General features: G+C 41.2%; 1 pseudogene; it reads right to left on the minus strand.

Moving 5' to 3' along the window:
- Positions 1 to 377: 377 nt before the first annotated feature.
- On the minus strand, positions 378 to 26683 carry LOC132392111 (beta-crystallin B1-like; annotated as a pseudogene).
- Between the last annotated feature and the right edge of the window lie 6 nt (positions 26684 to 26689).

Consider the following 26689-nt stretch of genomic DNA (forward strand, 5'->3'; position numbering starts at 1 on the left):
TGACTCAGTGGGCCAAAGGGCCTGTTTTCACGTTGTATCTCTCTATGAGAGCAGGAATCCACAGAGGTGTGACAATTTATCACTATCCTCTCAATAGGAGAAGATTACCTGATCAATAATGAATTACATATTCAGCATGCCTCTGGATAAAATTTATCTCCACACTGACAGCAGAAAAGATGAGAAATAATCCTGAGTTAAGGTCAATATGGGTCAAAGCGCCCACACAGGACTCAGATACTAATGCTATTCTGTATGTTTTACACAATGTTATAGCAACATGAAAATAAATGAATTACAAATGACAACGGTCTTGCAAAGCTTATTTATTTTCTGAAATATGTTCTCAGAATAATATGCTGGTTATTGAGAGCCAATTAGAAATCCCTCATGCGCCTGAAGGACCCAACGGTTGAGCTGTAGCCGCCCCAGTCACTGTATCTCCTGTATTCCCCGGGTCTCAGGAAGTACTGTCGGCCTCGGTAGTTGGGCTGCTCATAGAAGATCCAGTAACCATCCATCACCTGACAGGAGTGGATGTCACGGTAACGGAAACGATCGTAGACAGAGGGACAGTCATCCATGAATTCCATCATCTGCCCTCCAAAGTCAGGCCTCTCATAAATCCTCATCCTATAGGTGCCTCCTCGGTACTGGAATGAAGGATTTTAATACAACCTTAATACAGAATAATCATGTCAAAAATGTATCTAATTAACATAGATATTACAGATTGATGCAGTGGTACCCAGCCTCCGTATCTTCAATAATTAATTATATTTCAAGACTATCCCCAATGAAATAACATGGAGAAAATGTATTTCTGCATTGAGGCCTGTCAGCTATAGAAAATCATGATTTAAGATTGATGGAGTTCACTGTTTCTACAGCAGACAGTGAAGACCACACTTTTTCATGATTCTCTGAAAAAAGTAATAAAATTGGCAGTTGATCAAATGAAAGATAACTTAAGGATATTAATGCATCCTCAATATAATCACGTGAAAGTACTTACGACAGAAATAATGTCATAAATATGCTTCTGAATCAGATACATCTTTTGAAGATATGAACAAGATACCTTGTTGAAGAGCTTGTTCTGAGTTTCTGAAGATAGTATTACCAAAAGAACTAAGTTTACAGAATTTAGTTCCACTAGAGGTAAAATGATGTATTTAATGTAAAACTTGTGTAAAAGCATCATGGTAATTGTACTTACAGTAGGTGCTGGTCTGTGTCTGTAAATTGGTTGACTTGCTAATATAAAAAACAATGCAAATTGATCTGAGCATTTCCAGATTCTTCATTCCTCACATCCTCTCTGCAAGAGTCATAAATAAACTCTACACAGCATGTGATTCTTGTAAACAATTACACAGCCATCTCTCATGTCAACCTAGGTATCACCTGGAGACTGACTTTCTTTATTCGTTCTCGTTACCTGACAAAATTGAACCAGATGATCTTGAAAGAATTTGAAAAATATGGGAGGGACAGTTTACTTCAACATTGAGCGAACATGGATTCAATGGGCCAAACAACCTCACTCCATGCTTTACCTTCACAGTGGTTCTCTGAAATTATGCAATAGTTTTATGATTTTAATTTTATAGAGGCTTGAGCCATCAATGACCAGGTGCTATAAATGTATAAAATGATTCTATTAAACTTGAACAAACTGACCAAATATTCAATGTGCCCAACTAGACTTTAATAAGAGACACACAAGGCAGGCCAGTTCCACGAATCTCGATCAGTGACAAGATGCTGAGGAACTCAAGGGCTCAGGTAGTATCTGTGGAGTCAACATTTCAGTTTCAAGTTGTTTATCAAGCCTGACAAATGCTGCCTGACTGGCTGAGTTCCTCCAGCATCTTGTGCGTAGGCATTAATGTAGTTTCAGCATAAGAAGCCAGTGATGCATTCGTCAGTGATAATAAATCTCATTCTGATTCCGATTCTTTACCCAGTGCCCTCGCAATCACGGATACAGCTCCGTCAGTCAAAACCAATCGGACATTCACCCCTCACACCAGATTCACTCATTTCCTGTACCAACATCATTTCTGTCGACTCCTTTAACAAATATCTACTGTCTTCAAACTTGGCTCCAAATGCCAGAAGCTAACTCTAGCATTCACATCAGCATAACATTTCAGAGAAAGAGCTTGTGTACAAGTGTAATTATTGTAAATGTCAGCCATTTCCTAGCAGTGTGTCAAGTGGCTTGGAATACCTCAGTCACCAACAGCAACTTACCGAAGGGAAGCTGCGACAGGACTTGACACAGTCATTGAATCCCATCCAGCGCTGGTAGTCAGGATACTCTCCCCTGCTCAGGACATACTGGTATCCCATGTAGTTGGGTCTCTCGTACAACACCCACCAGTCACTCTCAACACGGATGGAGTTACAGCGGCTGAAGTAAGGGGAGAGGTCGGCACAGTCGGAGCTGCACTCATAGTGCCGACCCTGGAAGTTCCTGTCCTCGTAGAAGATGATCTGTGGGAAGAAATAAATTGCTTAAATCAGACTGGAGGCGAATGATAGTTATAATATAATTCACAAAATGAGAAGTGGTCTTGCCTTTCCCATTGTGGTGTACGGTCAATAACCAACTGACTACATGGAACTGTAACTGGGTATTTATATACTGGACAGAAAGGCTTTTCCAGCAAGGCCTTTGTAATGTAAACCTGAGGTCAGCAGAAAACAATATATGTCCCGTGAATGCTGAAAAAGCATCTGAGGATACGAGACTTGTCAGTGACCAAGTGATTGTTTTTGTTTTACAGCAGGCAATTTAATTGTACAAAGCAGTAAATCAGCCTTTTTCATTCTACGTTAGGAATCTTTCTAGAGTTTCAGAAAATGTCGCAATACCCAGATATGTCATAGAGTCACAGTCACAGAATAGAATTTTCAACCCACACAAGTCCATGGCAACCATTGAACACCTATGTACACTAATCCTAAATTAATCCCAGTATTTTTATGCTCCCCACATTCTCATTGACTCCTGGATTTCACCACTAATTTGCACACCAGGGTCAGTTTGGAATGGGCCATTAACTTACTAATCTGCACAGCTTTCAGATCTGGGCGGAAATTGAGGCACCGAGAGGAAACCGATGAGAGAGTTGAGAGAAGGTGCAAACATCCGAGCTATTGTATCTAGCTCTCTGTAGGGCCCAAGATTGTGTCTGTCGTAGAGATGTTTCAGCAAGATGTCTTTCAATATCCAGTAGCAGATACTGTGGCTGCACAGTAGGGTAGTAGTTAGCGAATGGGGGTCAATTCCCAAGCTGTCTGTACATTCTCCACATGTCCCGGCTCTTTTCTCTGGGGTTTCCTCCTGATGCTCTGGTTTCCTCCCACTTTACATAGACATATGGATTAGTGAGTTGTGGGTGTGCTATACTTCCACTGGAAGCATGACAACACTTGCAAACAGACTAGAGCACATCCTCGGACCATGATGGTCGTTGTCGCAAATGATGCATTTCACTGTATGCTTCAATGTTTCAAATGTGACAAATTAAGCTAATCAATCAATCAGATATACCCTCCAACCCCAGAAACCCTCAAATTCACAAGATCGTTTTTAGTCCAATTGTTCCTTTAGGTCTCTTATAGCTTCAAGCCCCGATAAACTAGAGCACAAGAAATCTACACAGTCACTGGCTGAATGCACAAACTCCATCCACACCAGAGGTCAGGATTGAATCTATGTCTCTGGAATTGTGAAGAAGCAGTACTAACTGCAACAGCACTCTACCATCCTGCTGTGGACTGAACCCTTTAAACACAGGGCCTCATTATGGCATTGAGTGTGGAGTTTGATAGATTTATCCTAATGAAAAAGAATCATTAATGAAAGAGGCCAATGTAGTAAGGAAGATAGTCAGAAAAAAAAATCTTCAACAGAGCTCAATGGGACCATCATAGATGCCTCAGAAGGCATCAAGACATTCAGCTATTCAAGTTATTGTTAACTCCAGGGAAGTTTCTAACTTCTTATAGCAATTCACAAACTCTTAGAATCCAACACCAGGCAAACTGTTTGCTGCAATGTAACTCAAGGAAGCAATACTTTATAGAGCAGCAAGAGAGCTTCATTGCTCTCTGAAATGTTGCCTAAAGATGAGGGTGCCTTCCGTACTCAGTACATGTCCTGAATCTATGCTCGGAGCTTCTCCAGTCTATCTGCAAGACTTTTTCCAGGATTCTGTTGCTTGACAAGGTTTGCTCAGTCTCCCATGTCTTTAAGTGTTCCCATGTTTATCAGTCCTGTCCCAAAAGCACCAGATTTTTCTCAAGTTTACCAGCCCTGTCTTCCCATGATCCAGGCAGGCCTGTGTGGTGAGGGGTAGAGCGATGGCCCATGAGGATTCTTAAGCATATGTACACAACGCTGGAAGTACTCAACAGGTCAGGCAGCATCTGTGAGAAAAGAGTAGCCAACGTTTCAGCCCTACCCCCGCCCCTATTTCTATTACTGAGCTTCGGCCCTCTCTTCCCCCCCATTCCTGATGAAGGATCTCAGCCCGAAACGTTGGCTACTCTTTTCTCACAGATGCTGCCTGACCTGCTGAGTTCTTCCAGTGTTGTGTACATATTCTTTGATCCACAGCATCTGCAGTTGTATTTTTGTGTTTAGGTTTCTTAAGCACCTGTACTTGATAATTATTGTCTTAACCAGTCATTAAGCCCTTGTGATTTCAGATGTAATCTTGTCAAGTTTATTTTGGCTGGCATGGGTTTTTCATGTACTGCGATTATTTAAAGCGGACTCCCCATCAGTGCTTATTGTGGGTTCCTGTTCTGGGAATGATTTGTCTCACAGTGCCACACAGTTGAGCTACTGATGTTCTGTTGGAATTCCTATGTATAAACTCTTGTTTCCGTCTCTCGGTGTGACCCTGTCATTCCTCACACCTCGGTTCAATTGTTGCCAGTGCACAGCTGGACAGAAAACAAAACAAGCACAAGCAGTTCAACTTCAGAGCGTTGAACACCACATCACTATTCTGTTAAGATGCAGCAGCTGATAGTGATTGAGCTTTGGAGAATGTTTTCACAAAAAAAAACAACTGCGCTTCTTTTGTCAATCAATCAAAATTTAAGTAATGAAGGTACCAAACCAACTATAAGTGTTCAGCAGGTTAAATGAAATGGACTTCACCTGCTTCCAAAGACACATTTCAAGTGATTATATGGATAGCTAATGATTGATTCTTTGTCTGTCTGTCTTTCTTATCCGTCGGTGACAGATGGATTTGTGTAGTTCTACTACTGCATGAAGTCACCTGTATGGCAGAGTTTTTAAAGTGGAAAAGCTTTTGCACTGGAGCTCTTCCACTCTCTCGACCTCAGAAGTCCGGGTGCAGGGGTAGGAGTCGTCATCACAACTGGGGTCTTCCTTGGTTACAGTGGATGACCATGACCTCTCCTGTGCCTCATCATGCTTTTTGCTCTCCACAAAGTGGTGGAGAGCCACCTTCCAGGCCATTTTATCACTCTGTTAGTTTCATTTGTCAGTCTGCCGGAGCTGACTGTGTATGCTAGGACAGGCATGACTCTAATCTCACTGAGTATGAGGCCTACCGGCCACCCTCACCTGGTATAGTCTGCCTGTCGAAACAGTTTACAGATGTGTGGCCTGTGCCACATGCAGACAGCTACTTGGAGCCACAGGTGAGGGCTGAGTGTCGAATGGAGGCCAAAGAACCATAGAACACAACAGCAGAGTACAGGGCCTTCAGCCCTCCATGTTGTGCTGACCCATATAATCCTTTAAAAAAAAGTACTAAACCCACACTACCCCATAACCCTCCATTTTTTTTTCATCCATGTGCCTGTCCAAGAGGCTCTTAAATACCCTTAATGTTTTAGCTTCCACCACCATCCCTGGCAAGTCATTCCAGGCACTCAAAACCCTTTGTGTAAAAAAACTTGCCCCTGTTGTCTCCCCTAAACTTCCCTCCCTTAATTTTGTGCATATGCCCTCTGGTGTTTGCTATTGGTGCCCTGGGAAACAGCTACTGACTATTCACCCTATCTATGCCTCTCATAACCTTGTAGACCTCTATCAAGTCCCCTCTCATTCTTCTACGTTCTAAAGAGAGAAGTTCCAGCTCTGCTAACCTTGCTTCATATGACTTGTTCTCCAATCCAGGCAACATCCTGGTAAATCTCCTCTGCACCTCCTCCATAGTTTCCACATCCTTCCTATAATGAGGTGACCAGAACTGAACACAATACTCTCAGTGCGGTCTCACCAGAGATTTGTAGAGTTGCAACATGACCTCTCTACTCTTGAACTCAATCCCCCTGTTAATGAAGCTTAGCATCCCACAGGCCTTCTTAACTACCCTATCAACCTGTGCAGCGACCTTCAGGGATGTATGGATTTGAACCCCAAGGTCCCTTCGTTCATCCACACTCTTAAGTAACTGACCATTAATCCTGTACTCAGTCTTCTGGTTTGTCCTTCCAAAATGCATCACCTCACACTTGTCCGGATTGAACTCCATCTGCCATTTTTCTGCCCAACTCTGCAGCCTGTCTATATCCTCTTGTAACCTTCGACAACCTACAGCTCCATCCACAACTCCTCCAATCTCCGTGTAATCCACAAACTTACTCACCCATCCTTCCACCTCTACATCCAGGTCATTTATAAAAGTCACAAATAACAGGGGTCCCAGGTCAGATCCCTGCGGCACTCCACTAGTCACCGACCTCCAGGCAGAATACTTTCCTTCCACAACTACCCTCTGCTTTCTTCCTTTAAGCCAATTCTTTATCCAAACAGCCAAGGTTCCACTTATCGCATGCCTCATGACTCTGGATGAGTCTCTCGTGAGGGACCTTGTCAAATGCTTTGCTAAAGTCCATGTAGACCACATCCACTGCCCTACCCTCATCAATTTCTTTTGTTACCTCTTCAAAAAACTCAATCAGGCTTCTGAGGAATGATCTTCCCTTCACAAAGCCATGTTGACTATCCATGAGTAGACTGTACTTCTCCAAATGCTCATAGATCCTATCCTTAAGAATCCTTTCCAGTAGTTTGCACACCACCGATGCAGGACTCACCGGTCTATAGTTCCCAGGTTTCTCACTATTACCTTTTTTAAACAAGGGAACTACATTTGCCATTCTCCAGTCCTCCGGCACTTCCCCTGCAGCTAAAGAGGATTCAAAGATCATGGCCAATGCTCCTGCGATCTCTTCTCTCAATTCCCACAACACCCTAGGGTGTATTATATCCAACCCTGGGGACTTAGCAATCTTAATGTTTTTAAGAAGATCCAGCACTTCTTCACATTGTCCAGCACACAGGCCCGCTCTACTTCGACCTCATCCTGATCAAGATCCTTTTCACTTATGAATACTGAAGCAAAGTATTCACTTAGGACCTCCCCAACCTCCTCCGATTCCAGGCACATGTTGCACTCTTTATCCTTTAGCAGTCCCACCTTCATTCTTGGCATCCTCCTATACTTCACATACGCATAGATGCCTTGGGGTTCTCCTCAATCCTACATGCCAAGGCCTTCTCATGCCCCCTTCGAGCTCTCCTAAGCGCTTTCCTGGCTACCCTATATTTCTCATGAGCTCCTCCTACTTCCTGCTTCTTATATCTAACATATGCTTCTTTTTTCCTCTTGACGAGTTGCCTCACATGATTTCATCAGCCACGGTTCCCTTTTCCTACCATTTTTTCCTTGCCTCAGTGGGACAAACCTATCCTGAACCCAGCTCAAGTGGTCCCTAAAATTGTCCCACATTACTTTTGTGCTTACCCCTTTGAATATCTGTTTCAAATTTACACTTGCTAGTTCCTGCCTCATCCCTTCAAAGTTAGCCCTTCCCCAGTTAAGCACTTTACCATTTCATCTGATTTTATGCCTTTCCATAGTTATGCTGAAGCTAAGCAAGTTGTGGTCACTTTCACCAAAATGCTCCCCCACCAAGAGTTCTGTCACATGACCAGGTTCATTACCCAGAACTAGATCCAGTATAGCCTCCCCTTTCATTGGCCGGTCCACATACAGTGTCAGGAATTCTTCTTGAACAGACCTGACAAATTCAGCCCCATCTATTCCCTCAGAATGGACACAACAAGCCCCTTCGCCTGAGGTGCGACCTCTGCAGACACAACATACATCCTAATAATAGAAATAAATCAAACATAGCTGTTTTTTTTAAGTCATAGCTCTGAGCACATACTTCAAAGCAGCGGAAAGCTTTGGAAATGTTCAAGAATATTGTCAGAACAAAGAAAAGAATTCCAGTCAAACAAGAAAAGAGAACAAAGTATTGTCAACTCTCAAGTAATACTTAACAGATTTGTTTACTTCTGGACATCATTGGATGAAAATACAAATGTATTTGACAATATTTAAGAATCTGTGAGAGGAGGTGGGCCAGTGCTGAAGGAGATGTGATGATTAGAGTATAATGTTTCCAAAGATATAAAGTTGAACCTAATTTACTCCTTGTTGTAGAGTTTCCTATGCTGTGATGGAAGGCTTATTATTACACAGCTGCCAGTCGACTTTGACAAGTACTACTCCTATTTCATCTCCATATCTCTGAAACCTTCGATCATGTTTTGCCCCGAGAATGCAAATGTCATTTCTTTTTCATGCAGATATATGATTCTCTTTTGAAACTAACCAGCAATCCATTACAAGCCTCAGTTTCAAACAGTGCATTCTCGATGATCACAACTCACAGCGTGGACAAAATCCTCATTCACTCCCGTGTGATTTTTACTGTCGACCAGGCGCTGCTTTGTTTCCAGCTCTTCACAGGGGATGTGCAACCACAGAGTGAACCATTGCATTTGAGGATCCAAGGTATTCGGTCAGGTCTCAGCTTACAGCTCTTTCCCATCAGCTGGTAAAACAGAATGAGAGCTCAAGTGGTTTGTCTGTTATTTAGTTTATTCAGTTTGACTGTTTACTGTATCTCCATATTTCTGCAGTGAGTTGGACACCAGAGTGTTGGAATTTTGTTTTTCAAACAAGCTGAAGAGGTTGGGGGAATTGCAGTATAAGTTCTGCTACAGATTCAGAACAAGTTTAAGGTGTTGGAGAGTTTAGTACTTCAGCTTGGAAATTCAATACATCACTGGACATTTCTCATGCATAATTTGCCCAGAAATTTGCATCTGTACCTGGGTTAGATGATAATAGTGAAATGGTACTCTTTGGGTCAATGGCCCCAGCAATTTTGTACACATTTCACCTTAACATGACATAATATCCAGACATCAGTCGCATGCTACTCACGGCATGATTTTTTTCCCCTTAAGTCATTGTCTGTCCACACCCTGTGCACGATTATGCAGAAAATCTCTGCTGTGCTTCACTTTCAGAGTTCAGCTCTGTTGAATTGATTTGAACTTAGCTTCGGAAATGGAGTATAGTGCGTCAACGCTGCCACGGAACATAATGTGATTCATCAGGAATGGATTTCTACACTAGTTCTTCTTATCTATCGTCACATAACTGTAAACAGCTATAAATGTAGCAGTTCATTTCTGTTTTGTCTTTTATAGCTGTTTCTTGGAGTGCCTTTCTTGATTATTATTTGTGAATGTAAGATGTCAAATCATTGTAATGAATCTTACACTTTAAAAAAGATTGAATGTGGTTTCAAGAAAATTCAATGCACTAAATTGATATCTCGATAAATGACATCTTATTTGTGCCCACCAAAGCTTATTCTTCACAACATTATGTTTTACATTGGCTGTCTAGAAGTCCCTCATGTGCCTGAAGGACCCGATCATTGAGTTGTAGCCGCCCCAGTCACTGTATCTCCTGTATTCCCTGGGTCTCAGGAAGTACTGTCGGCCTCTGTAGTTGAGATGTTCATAGAAGATCCAGTAACCATCCATCACCTGACAGGAGTGGATGTCACGGTAACAGAAACGGTCATAGACAGAGGGACAGTCGTCCGTGAATTCCATCATCTGCCCTCCAAAATCAGGCCTCTTGTAAATCCTCAACCTGTAGGTGCCTCCTCAGTACTAGAATGAATAAATTTTATGCATCCTTAATATAATCATGTCATAAATGCATGTAAAATTAGATATTATATCTAGATGCAGTTGTACCCAACCTCAGTAATGATCAATAATTGATTATATTTCAACACTATCATTAAAGACATAATATGGAAAAAATTTATCTCTACATTGAGGGCAGTTAAACAATAGACAACCATGATTTAAGATATAGTTCACTGTTTCTATAGGAGACAGCTGAGAGTCATACAATTTCATCAATATCTAAAAAAATAATAAACTTTGCCTGTTGATCACATGACAATGATTCTTAAGATTGCTTAGCAAGATAAGAGCCCATGGTATTACAGGAAAGATGCCAGCATGGATGGAGGATTGGCTGACTGGCCGGAGACAGAGCGTGAGAGTAAAAGGAGCCTTTTCTGATTGGTTGCCAGTGACTAGTGGTGTTCAGCAGGGTTGGTGTTGGGACAACTCTTTTTAAGTTTTATGCCAATGATTTGGATGACAGAATTGATGTCATTGCAGCCAAGTTTGCAGACGGTGCAAAGATGGGTCGAGGAAGCAGGAGTTAGCTGGATTAGTAGAATGGGCAAAGATGGAATACAATGTTGGGAAGTGTCTGCCGTGTCCTTTGGTAGATGGAATACAATACAGAGCAAAGGTTTTAGACACATATATAAATAGCTAGAACGCCTAAGACTTCTGCACAGAACTGCTTTTGTCGACATGAAGCAAAGAGCAGGTTTGTGAATCTGATGGGAGCAAAGAATGTTGGGAATAGTAAGGGTGGAGTGCTTCAGGAGGGGTGTGAGATAGGCAGCCAGAGAGAGAGTGCCAGGGGTGTGGGAGTAGAGCATGTGCTGACACACCTAGGCCTGAGAGACTGGGCAAGAATATTTGACTCCAAACAATTGGTTTACTGATCATTACAGAATGTCTCTCTGGTGCTTCCCACTCCCCCTCCTCTCCATTCCCCCTTTCCCAACCATGATTTCCCTCTTCCTGCCCTTTTCCCGCTCTCAGTCCACAATAGTGCCATACTGGAATCAGGTTTATCATCACTGAAATATGTCATGAGATTTGTTTTCTTTTTGCAACAGCCGTACAGTGTAATACATAAAATTACTACAGTGCTGTGCAAGAGTCTCAGGCACCTTTACTATATGTACTGTATGTGCCCAAGACTTTTACATAGTACAGTAAAAGTGTAGATGATTTTCTAAACAGAGAGAAAATTCAAAACTCTTGAGGTGCAAAGGGATATAAGGGCTTTGTGCAGGATTCCCTGTATGTTAATTTGAAGTTGAGTCAGTGGTGAGTGTAATGCATGGATCTATTTCTTTTAGAGAAATGACACACCCCACCCCCAGCACTACGTGTTGACCTGTTGTCTGCACATGAGCTGTTATCTACGCATGCACTTTGTTCTTGCTCTCTCTCACTGCAATGTGAATGGACCAGTTAAAGCCAAATCCCGCATCTGTAATTTTATTTAATAGATATGTAGTTGTGCACAGACTCAACAAATTGGCAATGAATACAAAACTGAATGTCAGAGAATATCACAAACTGCACCGACAGTTATGAAACAGACAGTGAGAGTTAAGCACGATAAGAAAGCCAAAGGACGCGTGTGTAATACCGAATTTAAAGTGAAAATAACATGCTGATAGATTTTGTTGGGAAAGTTAATGAATTTGATAGCACTAATGCATGCTGGGAGTCATATATCGAGAAGGTGGAATTATATTGTAACACAAACAACGTGAAGTAACGAAAGAAAGCCCCCACCATTCATAGGAACCCTTGAAAAGCCAGCAAGCAGTAACTTAGAGATTTAGATTTTACAAAAGGAAGCAGTCAAAAGATGAGAGCATTTCTGAATACATCGCAGAACTGTGCTAACTTTCTCAGTACTGTGGTTTCAGAGTTTGACTTTCTGATGCATTAACGGACAGGTTTCTATAGCATGCATAGTCAAAGCATTCAAAAGAGTTTACTGTCCGAAAGAGACCTAACCTTAGAATGGGCATTGATCATTAGAGACTCCAGTAAAGGATGCAGCAGAACTACAGAAAAGGAGTTAACTGTATGTATTGTTATGTATTGCACAAAATGTCCCTGCATGGTGCAAAAAGCCAAAAATGTTATCGATGTGGCAAATCGTCCCATGATGCAATTGACTGTTGGTTCAAAGAGAAAGTCTGCAGAAGATGTCACAGACAAGGTCACACAGAGAGAGTGTTCAAGGCCGACAAAAAGCACAAACAAGTGAAAAGACCCAATCACAAAACTAAGCAAATGCTTGAAGTTACCAAATGTAAAACAGAATCAGACAACACAGAGTCAGAGATAGGTGAGCTGTCATGCCTAGAACTGTGTCGTATAAGTGAAGCAGATCACAAAATCATCTGGATCACAATAGATGGGCCCAGTGTAAAACTGAAAATGGAGCTGAAAATGCAGCTTTGTCCATAATTCTAGAAGCTGACTACAACAGATTATTTTCTAAGATACCATCAGAGAAGATCTCAGTGATGCTAGAGAGGTACATAGGTGAAAAAGTGTCTCCCAAAGGCAAGCTGAAAGTAAATGGCTTACCAGAACAAATTGTGAGTGACAACAGACCCCAATACACAGCAGAAGATTTCCGACTGTTCTTGAAGAAAAATGACATCAGCCATTTCAAGTCAGCTCCTCACCACCCAGCGACGAATGGGTTAGCTGAAAGGTTTATCCAAAGCTTCAAGTCGTCCATTAAAGCGATGGACAAGGAGGACATTTCCTTACAGCACAAGGTGGACAACTTCCTTTTTGTGTATCGGAACTCTGTTCATGCGACAACAAGTCAAACACCTGCAATACTGTTCGTGAAGAGGAATACGAGATCTTGCATAGACCTCCTGAAACCAGATCTACAGAGGGAAATGCAGAATAAACAGTTCAGCCAGTTGCCAAGTGAAGAAGCAAGAACATTGGACAGGAATTCCAAGCGCAGGATTACCGAGAAGAGAAGTCGACACCTGGTAGGAAAGCTACAAGAACGAGACCACTGAAATACACAGTGGATTTTGAAGATTGGAGACATCATGTAGACCAGATACTGGAAGCTCAACCGAAGAGCACACCCAAGTTGACTGCATCCAACAAAACAGACACATTACAGTCACCGGACTTACTGGCAGTGATGATGTCACTGACAGCAATGAAACACTGGAAACTGAGAACGTTGTCTTAGACAAGACACCTACCAAACCTGATGTCACTCCACAGGTCCAGGGGCACTCTCCTGAAAAAAACAGAGTGCCACCCTAAAGACTGAATCTTTAGAACTGTAACGTTAGTTATGAAGCTGTTATTGTGAAAGCATTTTATTTGGAATATGGGTTTATGAAAGGGAAATTGAATATTTTGTACATAAACAGTTTTATGGCACTCTTAACAGTTTAATCTAAAGGGAGAGAAAGTGCAATGTAAGGATCCAGTTCTTTTAGAGCAATGACCCCACCCCCACACCCCCCACACTACCTATTGATCTGTTTCTGCCCATGCACTGTTGTCTACGTATGCGCATTGTTCTCTCACCGCAATGTGAATATACCAGTGTGAATACACCACTTCCCACATGTCTGCTTTTATTTAATATATATGTAGTTGTGCACAGATACAAGAGCGTGGAAGATAAGTGCAATGTCAGCATTCATTTCAAGAGGATTAGAATATAAAAACAAAGATAAAATGATGAGACTTTATTACACATTGATGAGGCCTCACTTGGACCAGTTTTGGGCACCTGACCTAACAAAGGATGTGCCGACATTGGAGAGGGTTCAAAACAGGTTCACAAAAATGATTCCAGAATTGAAAGGCTTAACATATGAGGGACATTTGATGCCTCTGGGTCCGTTCTCACTGGGATTTAGAAGAACGATGGAGGGAACTTTCACTGAAACCGATTGAATGTTGAAAGGTCTAGATAGAGTGGATGTGGAGAGGATGTTACTTGTAGTGGAAACATCTAGGAGAAGAGGCTACAACCTCACAGTAGAGGAATGTCCATTTAGAATTGTGATGAGGAGGAGTTTCTTAATCTTGAGGCTGGTGAATCTGTGCAATTCATTTCCACAGGTAGCTATGGAAGCCGGGTCATTGGGTGTACTTAAGACAGAGATGCATAAATTCTTGATAGGTCAGGCCATGAATGGTTACAGGGAGAAGGCAGGAGAATGGGGTTGAGAGGGAGATGTATCAGCCATGATCAAATGCCAGAGTAGACTCAATGGGTCAAATGGCTTAATTTACTTTATGACTTATGTCTAATGTCTTATGGCTTAAATCTTTACTCCCTACCCTAAATCTTTGTGTAACATTCACTTTGCCTAGTGGCTTGATCTCGGGGTGATAACCCCACTGCCCAGCCAAACTTAAGAAATCTCATTTGGCTGGATGCTGCACGAGGTGCCCCCTGTTACAAATCACAACTCTGAATTAATAAGCAGTGAACAATATGCGATTAATTGATTAAGCTTTATAACTCTGACTATGTGGTTAGTTAGAAACAAAATATAAAAGAGAAAGGGGGGCAATCTTATAAAACAGTCTGTGCACACTCATTGGAGTTCACTCAGCAAGATCTTCTTTCCACCATTCGATCTCCTCCAAGCGTCACCAACCTCCGGACTCCCACTCGGAGTCCACCCTGTTGGGTGGCCTACCACATCTCTCCATTCGCATCTTCTCTTTTCATCCCCCTCGCACCTTCTGGCAAAAACCCGTGAAACCAACAGCTTCCAGACACACAAGAAAGAATAACATTTCTCCCATTGGAGAGACACTGAATGTCGAAGTCCCATTATCTCTAGTCATAACCCAAACATTGTTGCGACAGAGAAACCATTACCTCAGCAGTTAACATTACAAAGAAGCCATTCCATTTGTACCCTCTTTAGTTTTAGATTTCTACCCTGGGGAAGCATTGTGACCCTTTACCTTACCCATGCCCCTCATGACAATAAAAAAAAACACTGTAATATCGCCCAACACTTTCCTTTACTCTGGGGAAAGCAATCCTGTCCCAATAACATCCTTATGAATTCTTGCCGCTCCCTTTCCAGCTTAATGACATCAAGTGCCCTCCGACCAGAGATTCCTGACTTCAAAATCCAGGAATCTCTCGCCTAATAAACACCCACATCCCAAGAAGCCCAGCAGTTCAAAAAGGCAAATTTCTGCAATTTTTTAGCAAAACCTTTCTCCTTGTATATTTAATCCAAAATATCCTACAGTCTCATTGGTTTCCCCACATGTTGATCTGGAAAATCTGCTATGGGAGAAGTCGAGCATCAGACCTTGAGCCCCTACAAAGGACTGTGAGAACAGCTGAGAGGATCATAGTGGTCTACCTACCATCCATTGGGGATGTTTATCAGGAATGCTGTGTACGCAGGGTCTTTAGTATTATTAAGGATACCACCTATCCATGCAGAATCCTTGTTGACTTTGTATCAGGCAGGAGATTCTGATGCATAAAAACAGGAATGGTCAGGATGAGAAACAGTTTCTTTCCTCAGACCATTAGGCTTCTGAACTCCCTGCCACATCGTATTCAAAGTGTCACTGGTTAATCTGCTCCATACCTTACAATATTTAATACTAATGCACTTTAGTTTGTTATTTATGTGATTCGGCTGTAGATTTTATCCTCATCTTCATAAATTTTTGTGTGCTATGTGTGTTATGTGCACTACTGTGCTTTACAATCTGGTTTGAAGAAACCATATATTAAATGTGTTATATACATGTATGCAGTTAAATGACATTAAACTTGACTTGATTTGAATTACTTACGCTCCATAAATTCTTCCTCCCTGTTATAATAGCTAACTTGATTTTCTCTGTCTTTGTAGATGAGAGTGGCCTATAGTTACTGTATATCCTGTGTGATTCTGTTTCCTGACAGACTGTGCCTTTCATTGTTATTATTATTTACTGGTCTGGAAATGACTCCGCCAATGTTTCTGCTCTTTCTTCGTTTCTCCCAAACTCAATCACTTTCTTCATTAAAGAACAAATTTCTGAAGGAGCTCAAAGGGTCAGGAAGCATCTGTAGAGGCAAATGGGTCTTGTTTTTCACAATTTGCAGTTTGATGCTGGTCATGACAGGGCTTCAGTTAATATATGATACAGATATATTTGCTTTCTGTCCGCTAGTTTAGCCAATGAAGTTGTTTAGTTCAGCATGTGGAGGCTTCATGTTCGCTCTGCCTTCACATTAATTCCTGATACAGTAATCAGGTCTCCCAGTACACCTGCCATACATGCATTTAATGCTGACATCAGCATTTCCTGTCCTACTCATAAAAGAAGTTCATAAAGGAAAGTGGTTGGTTTACCGTTGATTGGCTGGGTGTTGGGGCTTTCCTGTGAAAGTAGAAGTGTGGTCAGTGTTTTGGGTTGAGACACTGCACCGGGAATAAGAGTGTAAAAGAGAGATAGCCAGTAATAGATGTGAGGGGGAAGTGGGAGGCAGTGGTTGGCAGGCTAAATGTGAAATGAGGAGGGAAAAGGGATGATGAGTGGGGACTGTCGGGGTGGAGGTTACAAGACAGAGACTGGTGGGTGAGATGCATAAACAGATAAGGAGATAGGGGGAAATAAGGGCAGCTGGATCCGGGAGGAAGAGGCAGAGGATGGAATATGATATTCTGAGATTTTTTAAAAAAGCTGCAGATGCTGAAAAATGAGCAGGGAGGAATGAGAAGCAAGGGAGGGATGATAGAGAGATAATTTTGTGGGTTCAGATGACCATTCTTCACTTCAGGACTTCTTTCCGTTTTCCCCTGCTCTAACTCTAATTGGAGGTCTACCCTTTTCACAGTCTGCTTACCCCTATCGCTATTACTATTGTTCTTACACTTTAGCTTTCTGAATTCCTTTGATCATTCCTCATCACCACTTGCAGGAAATGTCCTTGAGACTTTCACTCATCCCTTCACCTGGATCCATCTTCCATCTCTTGGTCCAGCCCTTCCTTCCAGCCTTTTTTATTCTGGCCACCTTCCTCTATCTTGCAGTTCAAAATCAAAAAGATAGGTCTTGTCCATGAGTTGAAATTCTAAATTCAAGGAAGGCCAATTTTGATGATGTCACAACCACGGATTCGACAGCGCTATAGATACAGCAATTGCTCCTGCGAATATGCCCGTGTCAACTAATTATTATTTCATTGTAATAATATTTAACTCCATTCTTTCTGTTGTAGTGTTTGTCGAGACTTGGGCACAGCACAGCAATGCTTTGCTGCCTGTTTGCATTCAGCCTTGCCTGAGAAATTGGACTGTCAAGTCAACTGACTCTGAAGAGGAGCAGTATTTGTTTTATATTTAATTATTTCTTTCAGCCTCAGTGTAGGCTTTGTTGTCCATTTAAGAGTTTTAGTTAGCGGCCCTGTTTTGCCTAGTGTTCATTGTTTTCATTTCCCTTTTAACTCTGTTAACATTGAAGTCTGTGAACTATCAACCATTTCATTGTCTCTCACTCCACATTTGGGCCACATCCAAACCCGGTGACAGATGATATCAGAAATGGTCTGATGTGTGGATTGGGACAGGCAGTTTCCTGGCAAGTTGTACTTGGTAAGTGGGAGGCCTTCAAAAACGAAATTTTGAGAGTTCAAGGCTTGTATGCGACTGTTAGAATAAAAAGTAAAGATAACAAATGTAGGAAACCTTGATTTTCAAGAAATATTGAGGAATGGTTAAGAGAAAAAAGGAGGTGCATAGCAGGTATAGGCAAGTAGGAACAAATTAAGTGATTATGGGGTATAAGAAATGCAAGAGAACACCTAAGATAAAAATTAGGAGGACTAAAAGAAGGCATAAAGTTGAAGGAGAATCTACTAATAAGGTATTAATAAGGTTGAAGGTATTCTACAAATAAGTTAAGAGCAAAAGGATTGCAAGGGACTAAATTGGCCCTCTGGAAGACCAGAATAGTAATCCATGTGTGGAGCCAAACAGATGTGAATTCTTTGTGTCTGTATTTACTCTGGAGATGGACACAGACTCTATAGCAGTGAAGCAAAACAATATCAACTTCATGGAACCTGTGCAGATTACAGAGGAGGAGGTGTTTTTGTACCCTGAGGCAAATCAGGGTGGGTAAATCCCTAGGGCCTGGAAAGGAGTTCCCAATGGAGATAAGTACTAGCAGAGATATTTAAATCATCGTCAGCATCAGGACATATACCAGAGCATTGGATTGTTTTGCTGTTCAAGAATGACTCTAAATTTAAACCAGGAAATTATAGGCCAGTGACTCTGACATCAATTATGGGAAAGTTATTGGAAGGTATTCTAAGGGACCAGATGTAGAAGCATTTGGATAGCAATGGACTGATTAAGGATAGTCAGCATGGCTACGTGCATGGTAGGTCATGTCTAACCAATCTTATAGAGTTTTTTGAGGAAGATGCCAGGAAAGTGGATGAAGGCAAGGCAGTATATGTCCTCTACATGGACTTAGTAAGGCATTATTCAAGTTTATGAATAGGAGGCTGGACAAAAAGGTTCAGTCGCTCGGCATTCAGAATGAGGTAGTCAATTAGATTAGACATGAGCTTTCTGGGAGAAGTGAGAGGGTGGTAGTAGACAGTTGCCTCTCTGACCGGAGTCCTGTGACTAGTGGTGTGCCACAGGGATCAGTGCTGGGTCTTTTTTTATTTGTCATCTATATTAGTGATCTGGATGATAATGTAGTTGATTGGATCAGCAAATTTGCAGATGACACCAAGAGAGGGGTGGAGCGGGCAGTGAAGGAGACTTTGCAGAGACATCTGTATCAATTGGAAAAATGGTCTAAAAATGATAGATGGAATTTAATGCAGACAAGTGCGAGGTTTAGGACTAACCAGAGTAGAACCATACACAGTGAAAGATAGACTGATGAGTGTCTGATAGACTGACAAAGGGACATGGGAATACAGGTCCATAAGTCATTTAAAGTGGTGTCATAGATAGATAGGGTCGTAAAGAAAGCTTTTGGCACATTGGCCTTTATAAATCAATGTATTCTGTGCAGAAGATGGGATGTTATGTTGGAGTTGTGTGAGATGTTGGTGAGGCATGTTTGGAGTATTGTGTGCAGTTCTGGTCATCTACCCACAGGAAAGATATAATCAAGGTAGAAAGAATGCAGATAAAATTTACAAGAATGTTGCTGGGTCTGGAGGATGGACCTGAATGAGAAAGAAAGCCTGAATAGTTTAGGACTGTATAGATGGAGTAAATGCAAGCAGGCCTTTTCCCCTGAGCTTGGGTGGGACTAAATCCAGAGGTCATGGGTTAAGAGTGAAAGGTGACTCTATGTGGGGTTTGCATTTTCTCATTGTGAGCCAATGCTTTTTTCCTAGGTGTTCTGGTTTATTTGAGTTCTGAGTGGTGAGCTGTATTGTAGGTAATCAGTCATTGTATGTTGTCCCTTGTGTGTAGATGACTACAATTTGGGGAAAATTATGAGAATATGTGCAGATTTTTAAAAATGGGATCAATGAAGGATTAGTGTAAGTGGGTAGTTGATGTTCAGCCCTGACTCGATGGGCCAAGGGGCTTGTTTCCACCTTGTATCTCTCTATAAGAACAGGAATCCACAGAGGTGTGACAATTTATCACTATCCTCTCAATAGGAGAAGATGACCTGATCAATAATGAATTACATATTCAGCATGCCTCTGGATAAAAATTATCTCCACAATGATAGCAACTAAAATGAGAAATAATCCTGAGTTAAGGCCAATATGGGTCAAAGCCACCACACAGGACTCAGGTACTAATGCTATTTTGTATGTTTTAAACAATGCTATAACAGCATGAAAATAAATGAATTACAATGACAATTATCATGCAAAGCTTATTTTATTTTCTAAAGTATGTTCTCAGAATAATATGCTGATTATTGAGAGCCAACTAGAAGTCCCTCATGCGCCTGAAGGACCCAACGGTTGAGCTGTAGCCGCCCCAGTCACTGTATCTCCTGTACTCCCCGGGTCTCAGGAAGTACTGTCGGCCTCTGTAGTTGGGTTGTTCATGGAAGATCCAGTAACCATCCATCACCTGACAGGAGTGGATGTCACGGTAACGGAAACGATCGTAGACAGAGGGACAGTCGTCCATGAATTCCATCATCTGCCCCTGAAAGTCAGGCCTCTCGTAAATCCTCATCCTGTAGGTGCCTCCTCGGTACTGGAATAGAGGATTTTTTGTGTCCTTAGAACAGTATAACCATGTCAAAAATGCATATAACATAGATATTACAGATAGATGCAGTGGTACTAAGCCTCAGTAATGATAATAATTAATTATATTTCAAGTCCACCCCTAATGAAATAACATGGAAAAAATTTATCTCTACATTGAGGGCTGTTAAAGTATAGACAATCATGATTTAAGATTGATGGAGTTCACTGTTTCTGCAGGAGACAGCGAAGAACCACACTATTTCATGATTCTCTAAAAAATAAATATATTTTGGCTGTTGTTCACATGAAAGGATATTAATGCATCCTCAATTATAACCACATGAAAGTCTCTACGACAGAAATGATGTCATAAATATGTTTCTGAATTAGATGCATCTTTTGCATATCTGTAAAGTACAAAAGCCTGGTGAAAAGTGAGTATTGGGGTTCTGAAGATAGTATTACCAAAAAACAAAGCTTACAGAATTTATTTCCACTAACATGATGAAATTAATGTAAAATTTGTGTTAAAGTATCATGATAAATATACATACAGTAGGTGCCGACCTGTGTCTTCAAATAGATTAACTTGCTAATATAAAAAAAGGACAAATTGAACTGAGGGTTTTCAGATTCCTCATTCCTCATTTCCTCTCTGTCAGAGCCATAAATGTAATTCTTCACAGGGTGCGATTGTTGGAAATAATAACATAGCCTTGACTTATTGGTTCTCATTACCTGACAAACATGAACCAGATGATCTTGGAAAAATTTGCAAATTATGGGAGAAGACAGAGGGCTTCAACATTGAGCTAACATGGATTCAATGGGCCAAACAGCCTCACTCCATGCTTTAACCTCACTGTGGTTCTCTCAAATCATGCAGTTAAAAAGGCAGGTTTTTGTAATCCAGCTCAGAAGCAGTAAATAAGATGGAGGTTTTATTATGAATAAAACTTCATACAAATTGATGAGAAGAAGCCATTCATCCCGCTGAAAACCTCAATAGTCAAAATTATATTCTGAACAATTCATCTTATCATCTCTTATAAGATGATAAGAGGAGTAGATAGAGTGGACATTCAGAGTCTTTGTCCTGAGGCAGAACTGGCTAACACTAGGACATATAACTTTAAAGAAACTGGAGAAAAGTGTCAGGGCGGGAGTTTTTTTTGCACAGAGAGTGGTAAGTGGGTGTAACACTGCTAGGTGTGGTGGTAGAGGCTGAAGTAATAGGAACATTCAAGTGACTCCTAGATAGGTGCATGATTGAAAGAAAAATGGAGGGCTCTGTGAGAGGGAAGGGCTATATTGACACTTGAATAGGTTAAAAGGCTAGCAGTAATTGTGGGCCAAAGGGCCTGTACAGTACACTTTCACATTCAATGTTCCATGTTCCCTGCTCTTGGTGGGTTATAGTACATCGAGTGAATCATAGACTAACACAGCATGGAAAGAGACTCCTCACACCAACTGCTCCATGCTGAGCAAGGTGTCCCTCTCCCATTTCCCAATGTTCAACTCATATCCCCCTGATCCATTTTTCTAATTTTGTGATAAACTGAGGTCTGAATCATCAGTGTCCAGGTGTTGTAACTGTATACATAACATTCTATAAAACTAGCACAAACTGACCAAATACTCTCTGTGGCCCAACTAGATTTTAATAAAGAAGACACAAGGCAGGCCAGTTTCTGGAATCTGGATCAACACAAAATGCAGGAGGAACACAAGTATCTGTGCAGTCAACCTTTCAGTTTCTGGTTGTTTATCAGGATTGATAAATGCTGCCTGACTGGCTGAGTTCCTCCACCATCTTGTGCATAGACATTCATATAGTTTCAGCATAAAAAGCCAGTGATGCATGCGTCAGTGATAATAAACCTCATTCTGATTCCGATTCTTTACCCAGTGCCCTCACAATCATGGAATCAGCTCCGTCTGTCAAAACCAATCGGACATTCACCCCTCACACAAGATTCACTCATTTCCTGTACCAACATCATTTCTGTCGACTCCTTTAACAAATATCTACTGTCTCCAAACTTGGCTCCAAATGCCAGCAGCTAACTCCAGCATTCACATCAGCATAACATTTCAGAGAAAGAGCTTGTGTACAAGTGTAATTATTGCAAATGTCAGCCATTTCCTAGCAGTGTGTCAAGTGACTTGGAATACCTCAGTCACCAACAGCAACTTACCGAAGGGAAGCTGCGACAGGACTTGACACAGTCATTGAATCCCATCCAGCGCTGGTAGTCAGGATACTCTCCCCTGCTCAGGACATACTGGTATCCCATGTAGTTGGGTCTCTCGTACAACACCCACCAGTCACTCTCAACACGGATGGAGTTACAGCGGCTGAAGTAAGGGGAGAGGTCGGCACAGTCGGAGCTGCACTCATAGTGCCGACCCTGGAAGTTCCTGTCCTCGTAGAAGATGATCTGTGGGAAGAAATAAATTGCTTAAATCAGACTGGAGACGAATGATGGTTACAATATAATTCACAAAATGAAATGTGGTCTTGCCTTTCCCATTGTGGTGTACGGTCGATAACCAACTGACTACATGGAACTGTAACTGGGTATTTATATACTGGACAGAAAGGCTTTTCCAGCAAGGCCTTTGTAATGTAAATAATGCAAACCTGAGGTCAGCAGAAAAGAACATAGGTCCCGTGAATGCTGAAAAAGCACCTGAGGATATGAGACTTGTCAGTGATCCAGTGATTGTTTTTGTTTTACAGCAGGCATGTTAATTGTACAATACAGTAAATCAGCCTTTTTCATTCTATACTAGGGATCATTCTAGAGTTTCTATAAAGCCCTGTTTCAAGGTATGTTGTAGAACCACATCAGCCAACACAAGTCCATGAAATCTCCACAAAGCTTAATGAGACCATCATAGATGCCTCAAAAGGCATCAAGACATCCACCTGTAGAGGTTTTTGTTATGTCCAGTGGAGTTTCTACACTTCTTGCAGCAATTCACAACCTCTTGTAGTTTGAAACTTTTTTACACGGAATGAAGACCTCTGAAGCATAATGACAGTTGCAGTGTGGAAACCAAGGTCTCTTCCAATAAACACCTGGCAAACTGTGTCCTGTCACAAACACAAAGTCTGCAGATGCTGGAAATCAAAGTAACACACACAAAATGCTGGAGGAACTCAGCAGGCCAGGCGGCATCTACGAAGAATACTGCCCCGTTCCACAGATACTGCCCGATCTGCTGAATTCCTGCAGCATTTTGTGTATATAAATCGCTTGCTGTGATGTCACTCAAAGAAAATAACACTCTTCAGAGCACCAGAAATGCTTTATTGCTCTGAGAAATGTTTTTGGGACTCTGCCTCCACCAACTGAGCAGCAGCTCATACAGTGCAACCCCCTCTCTGAACTGTACTATTGATCAGCCAAGGCGTTCTGTTCTCGAGCGCCCCAACAGGCAAATGTACCAGCATGGGACAATGATGCCTATGAACATGAAAAGCTGCCCTCCATTCTAGACTCTCTATCAAACAAATCCTGAGATAGAAAACTGCTATGAGTCCTGCTGGCCTATGTGGTGAGATGTAGAGTGACAGGCTTTGATGTTTCTAGGGCATCTGCATTTGCTAATTGTTGTCTTATTTAGAGTCATTAAGCCTTTGTGCTCTCTGTTTCATCTTGTCAAATTTATGTTGACTGGCATGGGTTTTACATGGACTGTGATTATTTAAAGCGACTCCAGATTCACGCTTATCACATGGTCCTTGTTCTGAGAATGATTTGTCTCATGGTATCACTCAGTCAAGTCACTGATGTTCCATTGACATTCCTATGTATGAACTCTTGTTTCCATCTTGTAACCCTGTCATTTCTCTGCACCTGGGTTCAGTTGTTACTGACACTCACCTAGACAGAAAACAAAACAAACACAAGCAGTTCAACTTCAGAGCATTGAAGCCACATCACATATTCTTTTATACTGCACAGAATATTAACAGTAAAAATATTCATTTTTTTCTGGCTTGCATGATGATTATATCGGACTGCAATTGTATCTAAAAGCCCATTGCCCATCAGAATTACAGGGCTAAACAGTGGTACAATGGACTCTTTGCTTTGATGTGAACTCTCCAACTGGATCTCTGTAGGATCTGCTGCCACAGCATGATTGGGGACTCTGACTTTTTAAGTTAAAATACACTTGAATCATACAAATTACTCTAAAATATAAAAATACTGAACCATCAATTCAATATTTGCATAATAAGTAATGGCTTAAGTTCATAACTCAAATGATGGCAGAGGACGTTTTTTGCTTTAAGAGTACTCAGGATCTAAGGCAAGGATTGCTTTGATAAAGTTAATTTTAATATATTTTGAAATGAAGTGAATTCCTTGTCTAAAATAAGTGGATTTCTTTTCAGAAATGATTTCTTTCCCTCTGAACAATATTGTCCACTCTGCCAACTTACAGATTAAAGCACCTTTTTTGATTCCTTCATGTGCTCTGAATTTTTTGGGAATAAAATAATTTTATTTTCAGATAGCATCTTACCTGAGGATCCAAATTAACATCTGTAAAACTCAAAGATAAGTGATTAAAGTCTACTATGGACTCATCAGTACAGTGAAAAGTTATGTTTCTGAGCGTGTTCAAAAAATTTGAGCATATATTTCTTCTAACTGAATCCAGTTTCATCCTATTGACCAAATTTTATTCTGTTGCTTTCACACAATAAATTTGTTTTTGCAACCAACTGATGTACAAATTTTGCGTGTAGTTAGAGCATTTTTATCACACCTCAAGATGCTTCGTAAGATTATTGGAAAACACTGAAAGGATTATTTGTGCAATGCAGTCACTGAGACTTTGTCGTTGAGTAGACACTCATTCTGTACACAGCAATCCTCACCACAGAAGTGAATGTCACATTAATTCATTCTAAATTTTAGCTTTTAGAGTAAGTGTTTCTTTAATTTTTAATCATGAATGAGTGTAGAAAATAGGCACACATCTTACTCAAGTTTACCTTTTACTGAACTGATCAACAACGTAAAAATACAGGTAACAGTTCCTACTATTAAATTTATTTTCATGCATGAAAAGAACAGTGTTTACTTCGTTACTGTTTTTAACATAATTAACTATTATTTAAGGCCAGCACTTAATACCCATCTGTAACTACCCTTGAGAAAATGGATATGAACAGCTTTTCTAAATCCTGCAATCGTTTTATTGAATTTCTCCCACAGAGATGTTGACAGGGGATTTCAGGATTTAAACCCAGTGGCGAATCAGTGAGCTAAGTGATGTGGAGGGGAAGCTACAGATGGTAATATTCATTCCCCTGTCCTTTGGGAAATATTATCAGAGCAGTCTGGGCAAGTACCTACAGTGAATTTTTATAGATGATACACACTGTAACCACTATGTATCAACGGATATTTTGGATAATTGATAAAGTGCCAATCAAGAGGGCTACTTTGATAGTGTCAAAGTTGTTGGAGCTGCACTTATCCAGTCAAGTGGAGAGTATCATGATGGACCTTGGAAATGTGCCAAATAGTAGGGAAGTGTGGACTGTCAGGAAGTGAGTCACTCAGCAGAGGACACCCAAACTCTGACCTAACCCTCTCTCTAATGCATGTACATCTGTGGTCAAGCCAGTTGAATTTGCGGACAATGACGACATGTGCCCTGTGCTAGTCTTCAAAGTGTCAATGGAGCGGACCCTAACAACAATAATGCCACTGAATGTTGGGGTCAGATGCTAGATTCTCTCTTGTCTGACCTGAATATTATCCTGATCTTATTGCATACAGGCTTGGAGTTTGCTGAGGAAAAGCTCGTAGAATTGAAAATTGCGCAAACATCTGAAATCATTCCCACTTCTGGCTTTAAAATGCAGGGAAGTTCACTGAGGCAGCAGCTGAAGATGACCGGGCTTTGGAAAGTGCCATTGCAAAAGGAACAATTGCACTTAGTTTATTAATCAATCAAAATTTAAGTCATGAAGATAACCAAGACCATTATATGTGATCAGCAGCTGAATAACTGCTTCACTTACGGACCTGAGGGCTTCACCTGCTCCACAGACATATTTCAAATGATTATATGGATTGCTAGTGATTGATTCTTTGTCTGTCTGTCTTTCTTATCCGTCGGTGACAGATGGATTTGTGTAGTTCTACTACTGCATGAAGTCACCTGTATGGCAGAGTTTTTAAAGTGGAAAAGCTTTTGCACTGGAGCTCTTCCACTCTCTCGACCTCAGAAGTCCGGGTGCAGGGGTAGGAGTCGTCATCACAACTGGGGTCTTCCTTGGTTACAGTGGATGACCATGACCTCTCCTGTGCCTCATCATGCTTTTTGCTCTCCACAAAGTGGTGGAGAGCCACCTTCCAGGCCATTAGTTT

The sequence above is a fragment of the Hypanus sabinus genome, chromosome 4 (assembly GCF_030144855.1).
Source record: "Hypanus sabinus isolate sHypSab1 chromosome 4, sHypSab1.hap1, whole genome shotgun sequence".
Lineage (NCBI taxonomy): Eukaryota > Metazoa > Chordata > Chondrichthyes > Myliobatiformes > Dasyatidae > Hypanus > Hypanus sabinus.